General features: G+C 45.3%; 1 long non-coding RNA gene across 1 annotated transcript; it reads right to left on the bottom strand.

Moving 5' to 3' along the window:
* Positions 1 to 378: 378 nt before the first annotated feature.
* LOC121581831 lies at positions 379 to 11,996 on the bottom strand. The gene is made up of 3 exons (XR_006003276.2): positions 11,932 to 11,996; positions 876 to 991; positions 379 to 763 (listed from the first exon to the last, which is right to left on the bottom strand). It is a non-coding gene; the product is annotated as an uncharacterized LOC121581831 (long non-coding RNA).
* Between the last annotated feature and the right edge of the window lie 1,244 nt (positions 11,997 to 13,240).

The following is a 13,240-nucleotide window of genomic DNA, read 5'->3' as shown; positions in this document are numbered from 1 at the left end:
GTTGTCAGACTTGGTGGTTCCCGGGAAGTGTGAAAACCTACAGAGGACTCAGAATTGTTGTTGAAAGACGTGGGCCTACAACCAAACATATAAATCATATAAATGAGGGAAGTTTGTGTGAGAAACAATACTTGTGCATTTTTAAAATCTAGCATATATTCATCATTGTTGTGCTTTTGGAATGGTTTTAGAATTATTTACTAAACTGTTCTATTTTCCTGGATATCTATGCTCTTGAAAGTTTACACTTCAAATTAGCAGACCTACAGGTGGGTAGATATCCAGAAAGACGACTGGACTACCCTGGTGTAAATACAGTACAAAACAAGTCGGTCTGATTACACAGATCAGGTCAAATAGTTTTATTAGGGAGATGAACATGAATACAAGGTAGTCTCTGTAACCTTCCTCAAAATAACAAAAGCACAGTGTAAGGGAAACATTCTGATAAAGTACTGAACTGATATCACCCAGACCAAGGAAAAAATGTAATAAAAAATTACAGTGTAGTCGTGGAAAGTGTTAACCTGTTATGTAAACATACTTGATAATCAATAAATGGAATATTGCAGTGGTGAAATGGCAGCAGTTGTGTATTGTAAGGTGCAGGAGTCTCCCTGCAATTCATGCAGGTGCACCAGCGATGTTCTCCGGAGACCCTGTGATAGCTCTCCTGTACTCCATGATGTCAGAAATCACTCCAGGTAGACGGGAAGTGGACAGCTCCAGCACCCCTCCCCTTTTTGCAATTTTGCAATTTTGCCTGAAATTATAAGAAAATAATGAAATTACTGAATGCAGCCCAATGTTGTGTGACATGATTATAATGTTGTGAAATGGGTAAACAGTACCACAGGTGAAAGATTTTTACTAACCTTCATCTCGTCCAACCTCTCTTCTTGCAGTCGGGCAGCCCTTTTCAAGGTGTTCCTGTCCAATTATTTCTGCACCTGTGCCCATGGACGGTCTGCGGCTCTTCAAAACTGGAATCCTACAGAAAAAAAAAAACATGTACACAACACTTATTATGATCGTATTGTAATGCTCACTACATGGTCTTTTATGTATAACCAATAAAGATTTTCATGCAGAAGAGTCTAGAATAACGCTTCTACGATCCGTACACAACGTCTTCATAGCCATTGCTCTGGAGAATCAAGACAAGGGGCATCCCAGTAACGTTATTAGCTAGCTAGTAGGGGAGTCAGAGAAGGGCAAAGGACTTTCCAAATCCAAGGTTATAGTCCCGTGTAGCTCAGTTGGTAGAGCATGGAGCTTGCAACGCCAGGTTTGTGGGTTTGATTCCCACGGGGGGACCAGTACGAGAAACGGTAAGTTGCTCTGGATAAGAGCATCAGCTAAATTACTAAAATGTAATAAAAACCTAAAAGAAATCCATGAATGCTGAGCTACTAAAATTCATTCCATGGAGGGCTGAGTGTCTGAGTGTTTTTCCTTTCAATTAAGGCCCAGACAACCAGGTGAGTGGAGTTCCTTGCCAATTAGTGACCTTAATTTATCAATTAAGTATAAGGGTGGAGCAAAAACCCGCAGCCACTCGGCCCTCCGTGGAATGAGTTTGACACGTGCCCTAGAGCATTACAAATAAATACAGAAATCCGGAAGGCATTTGAACACAGTCTGGAACAAAGACAAGATTCACATGTGAGACCAGTGTTGCCAACTCCCCAGTAAGGAGAGTCGCTATTGGCTGTCCTAGAAGTCGCTAGAAGTCGCTAAATGACGTCATCGCCATAATTTGCATAATTGGCCATGTGCATGTAGTTGTGATGGATGCTGTAGGAGAGAGGAATAACGCTGTAGGAGAGAGGAATAACGCTGTAGGAGAGAGGAATAACGCTGTAGGAGAGAGGAATAACGCTGTAGGAGAGAGGAATAACGCTGTAGGAGAGAGGAATAACGCTGTAGGAGAGAGGAATAACGCTGTAGGAGAGAGGAATAACGCTGTAGGAGAGAGGAATAACGCTGTAGGAGAGAGGAATAACGTCGTGGGAGAGACAAAAAGTGAGTAAAAAACACCCTACATTTACATCCCGCCCTGAATGTAAGCCAGAGCGGGATCAGCCAGCGGCGGCTTCCCGCATGCGCGATTCATTTGCAGTCTGGACGCAGAGGGGTGAACATCTCCTGCTCTGACTGCTGCTGGGAGGGACTGCTGCGAGGACTGGGCCGCCTGTGTGAGACAGGCCTATACACTGAGTGTACAAAACATTAAGAACGCCTGCTCTTTCCATGACATTGACTGACCAGGAGAAAACTATGATCCTTTATTGATGTCACTTGTTAAATCCACTTCAATCAGTGTAGATGAAGGGGAGGAGACAGGTTAAATAATATTTTTTAAGCCTTGAGACAATTGAAACATGGATTGTGTATGTGTGCCAAGAACTGTGTATGTGTGTCAAGAACTGCAATGCTGCTGGGTTTTATCATGCTCAACAGTTTCCCTTGTGTATCAAGAATGGTCCACCACCCAAAGGACATCCAGCCAACTTGACACAACTGTAGGAAGTATCGGAGTCAACATGGGCCAGCATCCCTGTGGAACGCTTTCAACACCTTGTAGAGTCCATGCCCCGATGAATTGAGGCTGTTCTGAGGGCAAAAGGGGATGGGGGGTGCAACTCAATATTAGGAAGGTGTTCTTAATGTTTTGTACACTCAGTGTTCATATGTGCCCTTTGCTATATATCTGGAGCTAAATATTTTTATAATTTAATTATAGGTTGCTCTTTTTCTATTATTCCAGGTTTTATTTTAAAAATTCAGCAAACGGAAATAAACAATGGACTAAAAAAAACTTTCAGTTTCTCTTCATGGCTCAGCCACATCATGCCAGGGTATATCTGGTGGTCTGTCTCCTCAGCCACATCATGCCAGGGTATATCTGGTGGTCTGTCTCCTCAGCCACATCATGCCAGGGTATATCTGGTGGTCTGTCTCCTCAGCCACATCATGCCAGGGTATATCTGGTGGTCTGTCTCCTCAGCCACATCATGCCAGGGTATATCTGGTGGTCTGTCTCCTCAGCCACATCATGCCAGGGTATATCTGGTGGTCTGTCTCCTCAGCCACATCATGCCAGGGTATATCTGGTGGTCTGTCTCCTCAGCCACATCATGCCAGGGTATATCTGGTGGTCTGTCTCCTCAGCCACATCATGCCAGGGTATATCTGGTGGTCTGTCTCCTCAGCCACATCATGCCAGGGTATATCTGGTGGTCTGTCTCCTCAGCCACATCATGCCAGGGTATATCTGGTGGTCTGTCTCCTCAGCCACATCATGCCAGGGTATATCTGGTGGTCTGTCTCCTCAGCCACATCATGCCAGGGTATATCTGGTGGTCTGTCTCCTCAGCCACATCATGCCAGGGTATATCTGGTGGTCTGTCTCCTCAGCCACATCATGCCAGGGTATATCTGGTGGTCTGTCTCCTCAGCCACATCATGCCAGGGTATATCTGGTGGTCTGTCTCCTCAGCCACATCATGCCAGGGTATATCTGGTGGTCTGTCTCCTCAGCCACATCATGCCAGGGTATATCTGGTGGTCTGTCTCCTCAGCCACATCATGCCAGGGTATATCTGGTGGTCTGTCTCCTCAGCCACATCATGCCAGGGTATATCTGGTGGTCTGTCTCCTCAGCCACATCATGCCAGGGTATATCTGGTGGTCTGTCTCCTCAGCCACATCATGCCAGGGTATATCTGGTGGTCTGTCTCCTCAGCCACATCATGCCAGGGTATATCTGGTGGTCTGTCTCCTCAGCCACATCATGCCAGGGTATATCTGGTGGTCTGTCTCCTCAGCCACATCATGCCAGGGTATATCTGGTGGTCTGTCTCCTCAGCCACATCATGCCAGGGTATATCTGGTGGTCTGTCTCCTCAGCCACATCATGCCAGGGTATATCTGGTGGTCTGTCTCCTCAGCCACATCATGCCAGGGTATATCTGGTGGTCTGTCTCCTCAGCCACATCATGCCAGGGTATATCTGGTGGTCTGTCTCCTCAGCCACATCATGCCAGGGTATATCTGGTGGTCTGTCTCCTCAGCCACATCATGCCAGGGTATATCTGGTGGTCTGTCTCCTCAGCCACATCATGCCAGAGTATATCTGGTGGTCTGTCTCCTCAGCCACATCATGCCAGGGTATATCTGGTGGTCTGTCTCCTCAGCCACATCATGCCAGGGTATATCTGGTGGTCTGTCTCCTCAGCCACATCATGCCAGGGTATATCTGGTGGTCTGTCTCCTCAGCCACATCATGCCAGGGTATATCTGGTGGTCTGTCTCCTCAGCCACATCATGCCAGGGTATATCTGGTGGACTGTCTCCTCAGCCACATCATGCCAGGGTATATCTGGTGGTCTGTCTCCTCAGCCACATCATGCCAGAGTATATCTGGTGGTCTGTCTCCTCAGCCACATCATGCCAGGGTATATCTGGTGGTCTGTCTCCTCAGCCACATCATGCCAGGGTATATCTGGTGGTCTGTCTCCTCAGCCACATCATGCCAGGGTATATCTGGTGGTCTGTCTCCTCAGCCACATCATGCCAGGGTATATCTGGTGGTCTGTCTCCTCAGCCACATCATGCCAGGGTATATCTGGTGGTCTGTCTCCTCAGCCACATCATGCCAGGGTATATCTGGTGGTCTGTCTCCTCAGCCACATCATGCCAGGGTATATCTGGTGGTCTGTCTCCTCAGCCACATCATGCCAGAGTATATCTGGTGGTCTGTCTCCTCAGCCACATCATGCCAGGGTATATCTGGTGGTCTGTCTCCTCAGCCACATCATGCCAGGGTATATCTGGTGGTCTGTCTCCTCAGCCACATCATGCCAGGGTATATCTGGTGGACTGTCTCCTCAGCCACATCATGCCAGGGTATATCTGGTGGTCTGTCTCCTCAGCCACATCATGCCAGAGTATATCTGGTGGTCTGTCTCCTCAGCCACATCATGCCAGGGTATATCTGGTGGTCTGTCTCCTCAGCCACATCATGCCAGGGTATATCTGGTGGTCTGTCTCCTCAGCCACATCATGCCAGGGTATATCTGGTGGTCTGTCTCCTCAGCCACATCATGCCAGGGGTATATCTGGTGGTCTGTCTCCTCAGCCACATCATGCCAGGGTATATCTGGTGGTCTGTCTCCTCAGCCACATCATGCCAGGGTATATCTGGTGGTCTGTCTTCTCAGCCACATCATGCCAGGGTATATCTGGTGGTCTGTCTCCTCAGCCACATCATGCCAGGGTATATCTGGTGGTCTGTCTCCTCAGCCACATCATGCCAGGGTATATCTGGTGGTCTGTCTCCTCAGCCACATCATGCCAGGGTATATCTGGTGGTCTGTCTCCTCAGCCACATCATGCCAGGGTATATCTGGTGGTCTGTCTCCTCAGCCACATCATGCCAGGGTATATCTGGTGGTCTGTCTCCTCAGCCACATCATGCCAGAGTATATCTGGTGGTCTGTCTCCTCAGCCACATCATGCCAGGGTATATCTGGTGGTCTGTCTCCTCAGCCACATCATGCCAGGGTATATCTGGTGGTCTGTCTCCTCAGCCACATCATGCCAGGGTATATCTGGTGGTCTGTCTCCTCAGCCACATCATGCCAGGGTATATCTGGTGGTCTGTCTCCTCAACCACATCATGCCAGTGTATATCTGGTGGTCTGTCTCCTCAGCCACATAAACCCAGGGTATATCTGGTGGTCTGTCTCCTCAGCCACATCATGCCAGGGTATATCTGGTGGTCTGTCTCCTCAGCCACATCATGCCAGGGTATATCTGGTGGTCTGTCTCCTCAGCCACATCATGCCAGGGTATATCTGGTGGTCTGTCTCCTCAGCCACATCATGCCAGGGTATATCTGGTGGTCTGTCTCCTCAGCCACATCATGCCAGGGTATATCTGGTGGTCTGTCTCCTCAGCCACATCATGCCAGGGTATATCTGGTGGTCTGTCTCCTCAGCCACATCATGCCAGGGTATATCTGGTGGTCTGTCTCCTCAGCCACATCATGCCAGAGTATATCTGGTGGTCTGTCTCCTCAGCCACATCATGCCAGGGTATATCTGGTGGTCTGTCTCCTCAGCCACATCATGCCAGGGTATATCTGGTGGTCTGTCTCCTCAGCCACATCATGCCAGGGTATATCTGGTGGTCTGTCTCCTCAGCCACATCATGCCAGGGTATATCTGGTGGTCTGTCTCCTCAGCCACATCATGCCAGGGTATATCTGGTGGTCTGTCTCCTCAGCCACATCATGCCAGGGTATATCTGGTGGTCTGTCTCCTCAGCCACATCATGCCAGAGTATATCTGGTGGTCTGTCTCCTCAGCCACATCATGCCAGGGTATATCTGGTGGTCTGTCTCCTCAGCCACATCATGCCAGGGTATATCTGGTGGTCTGTCTCCTCAGCCACATCATGCCAGGGTATATCTGGTGGTCTGTCTCCTCAGCCATATCATGCCAGGGTATATCTGGTGGTCTGTCTCCTCAGCCACATCATGCCAGGGTATATCTGGTGGTCTATCTCCTCAGTCACATAAACCCAGGGTATATCTGGTGGTCTGTCTCCTCAGCCACATAAACCCAGGGTATATCTGGTGGTCTGTCTCCTCAGCCACATCATGCCAGGGTATATCTGGTGGTCTGTCTCCTCAGCCACATCATGCCAGGGTATATCCGGTGGTCTGTCTCCTCAGCCACATCATGCCAGGGTATATCTGGTGGTCTGTCTCCTCAGCCACATCATGCCAGGGTATATCTGGTGGTCTGTCTCCTCAGCCACATCATGCCAGGGTATATCTGGTGGTCTGTCTCCTCAGCCACATCATGCCAGGGTATATCTGGTGGTCTGTCTCCTCAGCCACATCATGCCAGAGTATATCTGGTGGTCTGTCTCCTCAGCCACATCATGCCAGGGTATATCTGGTGGTCTGTCTCCTCAGCCACATCATGCCAGGGTATATCTGGTGGTCTGTCTCCTCAGCCACATCATGCCAGGGTATATCTGGTGGTCTGTTTCCTCAGCCACATCATGCCAGGGTATATCTGGTGGTCTGACTCCTCAGCCACATCATGCCAGGGTATATCTGGTGGTCTGTCTCCTCAGCCACATAAACCCAGGGTATATCTGGTGGTCTGTCTCCTCAGCCACATCATGCCAGGGTATATCCGGTGGTCTGTCTCCTCAGCCACATCATGCCAGGGTATATCTGGTGGGCTTTCTGGAATAAGGACAAGCGTATATTGTGGTAGAAAGGGCAGCAGAGGATCAAATGAATTTCATTCTCTAGTTCTTCAAGGTCACAATAGTTACATAATCTTTCCTCCCATTTCACCACAATAACGACCTGTTTCAATATGCAGTGGTAATATCCCTGATTTTACCTGTGAACATAGGGATCACTTGTTTTTAGGTAGGTTGTACGTAACATATCTCTCACACCAATTCACCCTTAATCAAACAAAAGGTTCTCAATTTGGGTTTCTGATTAATCTCCTCCGCCCGTTTCTTTTCCTATTGCATTGTCAGTTGTTTTATAATAGCATCTACTGTATGTCTCCCTTAATTTGGTTTTCGTACAGATGTTCACAGTCAGACTGTTGGAAAACGTCAGGTAGCTTATTGGTTAAGAGCGTTGTGCCAGTAACCGAAAGATCGCTGGTTCTAATCCCCGAGCCGACTAGGTGAAAAATCTGTCGATGTGCCCTTGAGCAAGGCACTTAACCCTAATTACTCCTGTAAGTCGCTCTGGATAAGAGCGTCTGCTAAATGACTGAAATGTAAATGTAAAATGTAAATTCTGTCAGTTGGCATATCCAACAGTCTATTCTGTCAGTTAGCATATCCAACAGTCTATTCTGTCAGTTGGCATATCCAACAGTCTATTCCAAAGTCTCACCATACACGCCTGGATGTCTCAGAGTCACTGAATATAGCCTGGTAATATCAACAGCCTGGATGTCTCAGAGTCACTGAATATAGCCTGGTAATAACAACAGCCTGGATGTCTCAGAGTCACTGAATATAGCCTGGTAATATCAACAGCCTGGATGTCTCAGAGTCACTGAATATAGCCTGGTAATAACAACAGCCTGGATGTCTCAGAGTCACTGAATATAGCCTGGTAATATCAACAGCCTGGATGTCTCAGAGTCACTGAATATAGCCTGGTAATAACAACAGCCTGGATGTCTCAGAGTCACTGAATATAGCCTGGTAATAACAACAGCCAGGATGTCTCAGAGTCACTGAATATAGCCTGGTAATGTCAACAGCCTGGATGTCTCAGAGTCACTGAATATAGCCTGGTAATAACAACAGCCAGGATGTCTCAGAGTCACTGAATATAGCCTGGTAATGTCAACAGCCTGGATGTCTCAGAGTCACTGAATATAGCCTGGTAATAACAACAGCCTGGATGTCTCTACACTGTTTTTCTTTTCTTGAGGTATAAACGTCTGTCAATATTCTATTATCAATCAAGTATTCTGTTACAATACTGTGTAATATTCATATTTATGTATTGACTTACAATATACAATCAAAATACAATCATCTGAAATAGGCCTAATTACCCAGCAGGCCTTTCTACTCCAACCATTCCATTGGTCCCAATGCAATACACGGTAGGCCTATAGATTACATATTGTCTCATAGAGAAAAACGATTCTATGTGCCGACGTAAAAGTGGCCTTGGGATTAATCAGTAGGGTCTGTAGAATCCATGTATGGTGATATTTGTTGGGGGGTTTGTGGTCTACGTACTTAGAAGCACGCCACCCATTTCATTGGCCACAATGCAATTCACTGTATTTGAAACGCCAAAGACATTTTAGCCTCTAGATAAATAGTAGAGCACATGTGTCGTGAAATACATGGGTCTTAAATTGGTCAAGATGAACCCTATCAACAACCCTCTGTATTTCAACTACTTAAAATAAACAGTGCATGGTTAAACCACATTCATTCACTACGGTCACCAATTTTATAAAATGTTTCAGTTCATTCATGAACTAACACACCATGATACATTAATTCATTTCAATCACTACTAGAATTGGATCCATTAAATTAGTGATGGGCACCGACACTGAAAATCTATATCGATAAACAGTAGCATTTTTCTATTCGATATTGATATCAAATCGGTTTGTAGAAAATACATTGCAACTGTGTGAATGTTCACTGCACAAACATAGATATTGTAACAATTCTAAAAAATCAACCTGCAATAGGGCATGCTGGGATATCTGATAATGATGGGCGTGATTTTGGTTCAAAGTGAAGTGTATGAGTTTCAGGCCCCTGTATTAGGGTGAAACTAGGACCTGAAAATAAGACATTATGGAATACATATGGTAGTGTGTTATAGATTCGATTTTTTTAATGATAACATATTCGCTTAGTGAAGTCCATAGGACCCGAAAATGGATGAATGCAACAACCATGTCTCTGTCACTTACAAATACAGTCATGGGGTGGTAACTCTACAATTTACTCGAACTATGGGACATATTTGAATAAGGCTTTACACTAAGCAGTGTGTTTATTTAACACTGTTCTTGTGTTTAAATGTGTCCACAGACTGAGTAACCAGGTTTCCGTCCAAACCTTTTTAATTGCGAGGAAAGTACATGTTGGAAAAAAAAAATGTCACGACAGGCCTGATGGAAACAGAACATTTGTGGGTAAACTTTCCAAATGTCGACAAAACAAAATATGCTAGACAAGGTGGGATCTTTTTGTGTTAGTAAAAATGTATTATGCAAGAAATGTCTGTGAAAACCCTTTTATGCGCAAATGTTGATATAATAACCATCATATCGAAGCAATGACATGTTGTGTGGTCCTCCCACTACGACTTGTCTGGAAAGCATGCAGTTTATTAGGCTACAGATGAAATACGTTCTGATGAACTTCACAAGGTGGTGAAGGTGCACGGTGACGAGCTTGATGCTCCTTTCCAATAAATACCGAGGGTCTTAATCTGCTGATATGATCATCGATGCTTGACTGCCACATGACAAATAAAAAATTATCTCACTCTTTTGTCTGCACTACGTCGTCACACACAGCCTTTTATCCCCAACAAGTCAATTTGATGGAAACACATCTCTGGTGGGAAAATGTGAATACTGTTTTTATGCTGATTTTAAAATATTAGCATGAAAATCAGTCCCCAATTGGATGGTAACCTAGCTAGAGTAAAAAAATAAAAAAAAGTACACTGGAGAATTTGCTGTGTTATTTGTATTTGATTAAAAGTGTATTTATTTAAACATAGCCCACACAATAGCTTTCAACATATCAGTATTGGGGTAAACTTTCTAATGAACTGCTGGTATAAATAATATAATATTAAAATGTAAAGTACACCAAATTATCCATTTATTTTTTCAAAGGTGGTTGCAATGCTGTGAAAAATAGTTATACTGCAATCGATATTCCCAAAGTTTAGCATGTCTTTGCAGGGGGACTCTTATTTTGAAAAATCTGTGATTATGCTGCCAGCATAATATCCTGCTGCTGGGAGAACAGTAATCTGTCCACCCTCAGAGAACTACCCATAACCCCCCTGGCTGACAGACACGTGGTGAGGCTCAGCATAGAGGGAGTCGTCTTCTTGCCCACCCTCCTCCTGGAGAGTTGCAGGCTTTTGCTCCAGCCCTGCTCTAACACATATTTTTAAACCATGCAGAACCATACACCAAATCTGCAATCCTACTGGCACATGTTTTGCTTTACACTCAGATTGCAATTATATAACAAACATTTGGAAAAATCTCCACAACTAAAATATATTTTGTGCAAATGGTGGAGGTGTGGAGGTGGAGGTGGAGGTGGAGGTGGAAGGTGGAGGTAGAGGTAGGGGGGGGGGTGGGAGGAGGAGGTGGAGGTGGAGGTGGAAGTAGAGGTAGAGGTAGGGGAGGGGGTGGAGGTGGAGGTGGAAGGTGGAAGGTGGAGGTGGAGGTGGAGGTGGAGGTGGAGGTGGCGGTGGAGGTGGAGGTGGAGGTGGAGGTGGAGGTGGAGGAAGACCAAGAACAAGGAGAGTAATCTCAGATGAAATTCGGGTGACTGTGGTGGACCATGTGGTTTGACCTTGAGGCTGTTTTTGTTTTTGTAGAACTGAAAGACGACCACCACGTGGTGGTAGAACGCATCTATTTACAGACCAACAGGAGGCTGCCATTGTGCAAATAGTAGTTGAAAATAATGCCATAAGACTGCGGGAAATCCAACAACAGATTATTGAAAACCCTACCATCTTCCATAACATCAGAGTGAGCTTATCAACCATAGCCCGTATCCTTAAGAAACACCATCTCTGGATGAAGCAAATCTACAGAGTCCCATTTGAAAGGAATTCCCAAAGAGTGAAGGAAAAACGGTATGAACATGTGCAAGTACAGTAAGTAATGCACAAGTATTAGACTCTTGAAACATTAGAGACTCATGGATGTTGCCAGTGATCTTTACTATACAGCAATTACAGTATTTACTGTCATTTCAGAGAATCATGGAGTTGGCTGCAAGTCCCATCCCCCCAGGAACTCATATTCATAGATGAGGCTGGATTCAATTTAGCCAAGATGAGGAGGAGAGGGAAATGTCACCGTATGCGCAGCTATGAGCCACAATGGGGTCCTCCACCACAATGCCACCCTTGGACCATACAACACTGCCCATCTCCTTCATTTCCTGAACACATTACATGACAAACTTTTTCAGCCAGAGCAGAGAGGGGCCAGGTGATCCTGAGCAGCAAATGTATGTTCTAATTTGGGACAACGTGTGTTTCCATTGGGCTGCTCACTGCTTCCACGACCATCCCAGGTTTACAATTCTCTATCATCTCCCACCATATTCCCCATTTCTCAACCTCACCTGAGGAGTTGTTTTCAGCACGGCGGTGGAAGGTGTATGATCGCATGACCCCGTGAACGTGTGGCCCTTCTCCAGGCAAAGGAGGAGGCCTGCGGTGACATTCCAGCGTCCTGTCAGGGGTGGATGAGTCATGCCAGAAGATATTTCCCCCCCGCTGTCTGGCCGAGGAGAATATCGCCTGTGATGTTGATGAATATCTGTGGCCGGAGCAAAACAACAGACATGACTGATTTTGTTTTTCGCAATGGAGTTTTTGTTTCTTGACTTATGATTTTGATTAGACTGTATTTTGACAGTTTCTTGATCTATTCCGTACAATTGATCTAACACACAGTACAGTGGTACAAATTGGACAATTTTTCTTCCTTTGTATGTGAAAATATATTTACTGTATCTTTTCATTTTTACTTTATGTGTGCTTACAGTATGCTGTTTGACATGTATTGAGTCATGTTGAAATATAAAACCATCATTTTTGCATTTGTGTTCCTTTCTTGTTTGAGTACACACAAACAATATACAGTATAACAATAAAATCTTAGTCTTTACACTGAAACAGGTTCTGATAGTAGTGTTTTGAATATGTCACATTAGTGTGATCTCGGTTGTCACTAAGTTAGATTCATTTGATGTGTGTGTGTGTGTGTGTGTGTGTGTGTGTCTCATTTGTTTGCAGAGTTTCATTTTGAGCAGGGAGCACATGATTTTGATTGCTGTGTTTCATTTTGCAAGATGCTTTGTGTTTTGTTTTTTGAGTACCTGAGATATAGTTTTAGAAAACGTGTGTTAACAATTGGGAAAAACTGTAAAAGCTTTACATTTTCATTTTGTTGTCTCTACACTTGTCAACATAGACAATATAAAATATTTTTTTCTGAGACTACCCAGAAATATAAACAGTTGGTGGCATATTCAGGGACTTAACTGTTTGAGATAATTTGTGGCAGTAGATTTGAAAATAGAAGCTAAAACAAATCGTTCCATGAAGACTACTCAACCCCCTGTAAGGCCTTGAGAGCTTGACATCAAGAGTACCGTTTTCTCTTACACACATATACACACACACACACACACACACACACAAACGCTCGGAGCAGAGGTGGTGGTACAACAGCTGTGCGTCATCACTGACAAAAAGAACCCTGAAGCAGCTTTGGAGCCATAAATAAAAGATTTCCATGCTGTGATGTAAGTCTCCCGCTTCTACTCCTGTGGTTCACAGGGCTGCAGAGTTGATGCACACTAAACTTCTTCGGTGTGGTCCACCGGTCTCAGCCGTGCTGTGTGGAACCACTGGAGGGCCAGCTGA

This window comes from Coregonus clupeaformis, chromosome 1 (assembly GCF_020615455.1).
Source record: "Coregonus clupeaformis isolate EN_2021a chromosome 1, ASM2061545v1, whole genome shotgun sequence".
Lineage (NCBI taxonomy): Eukaryota > Metazoa > Chordata > Actinopteri > Salmoniformes > Salmonidae > Coregonus > Coregonus clupeaformis.
The sequence above is the reverse complement of the archived record's forward strand: the minus strand, read 5'-3'. Positions and strand labels throughout refer to the sequence as shown.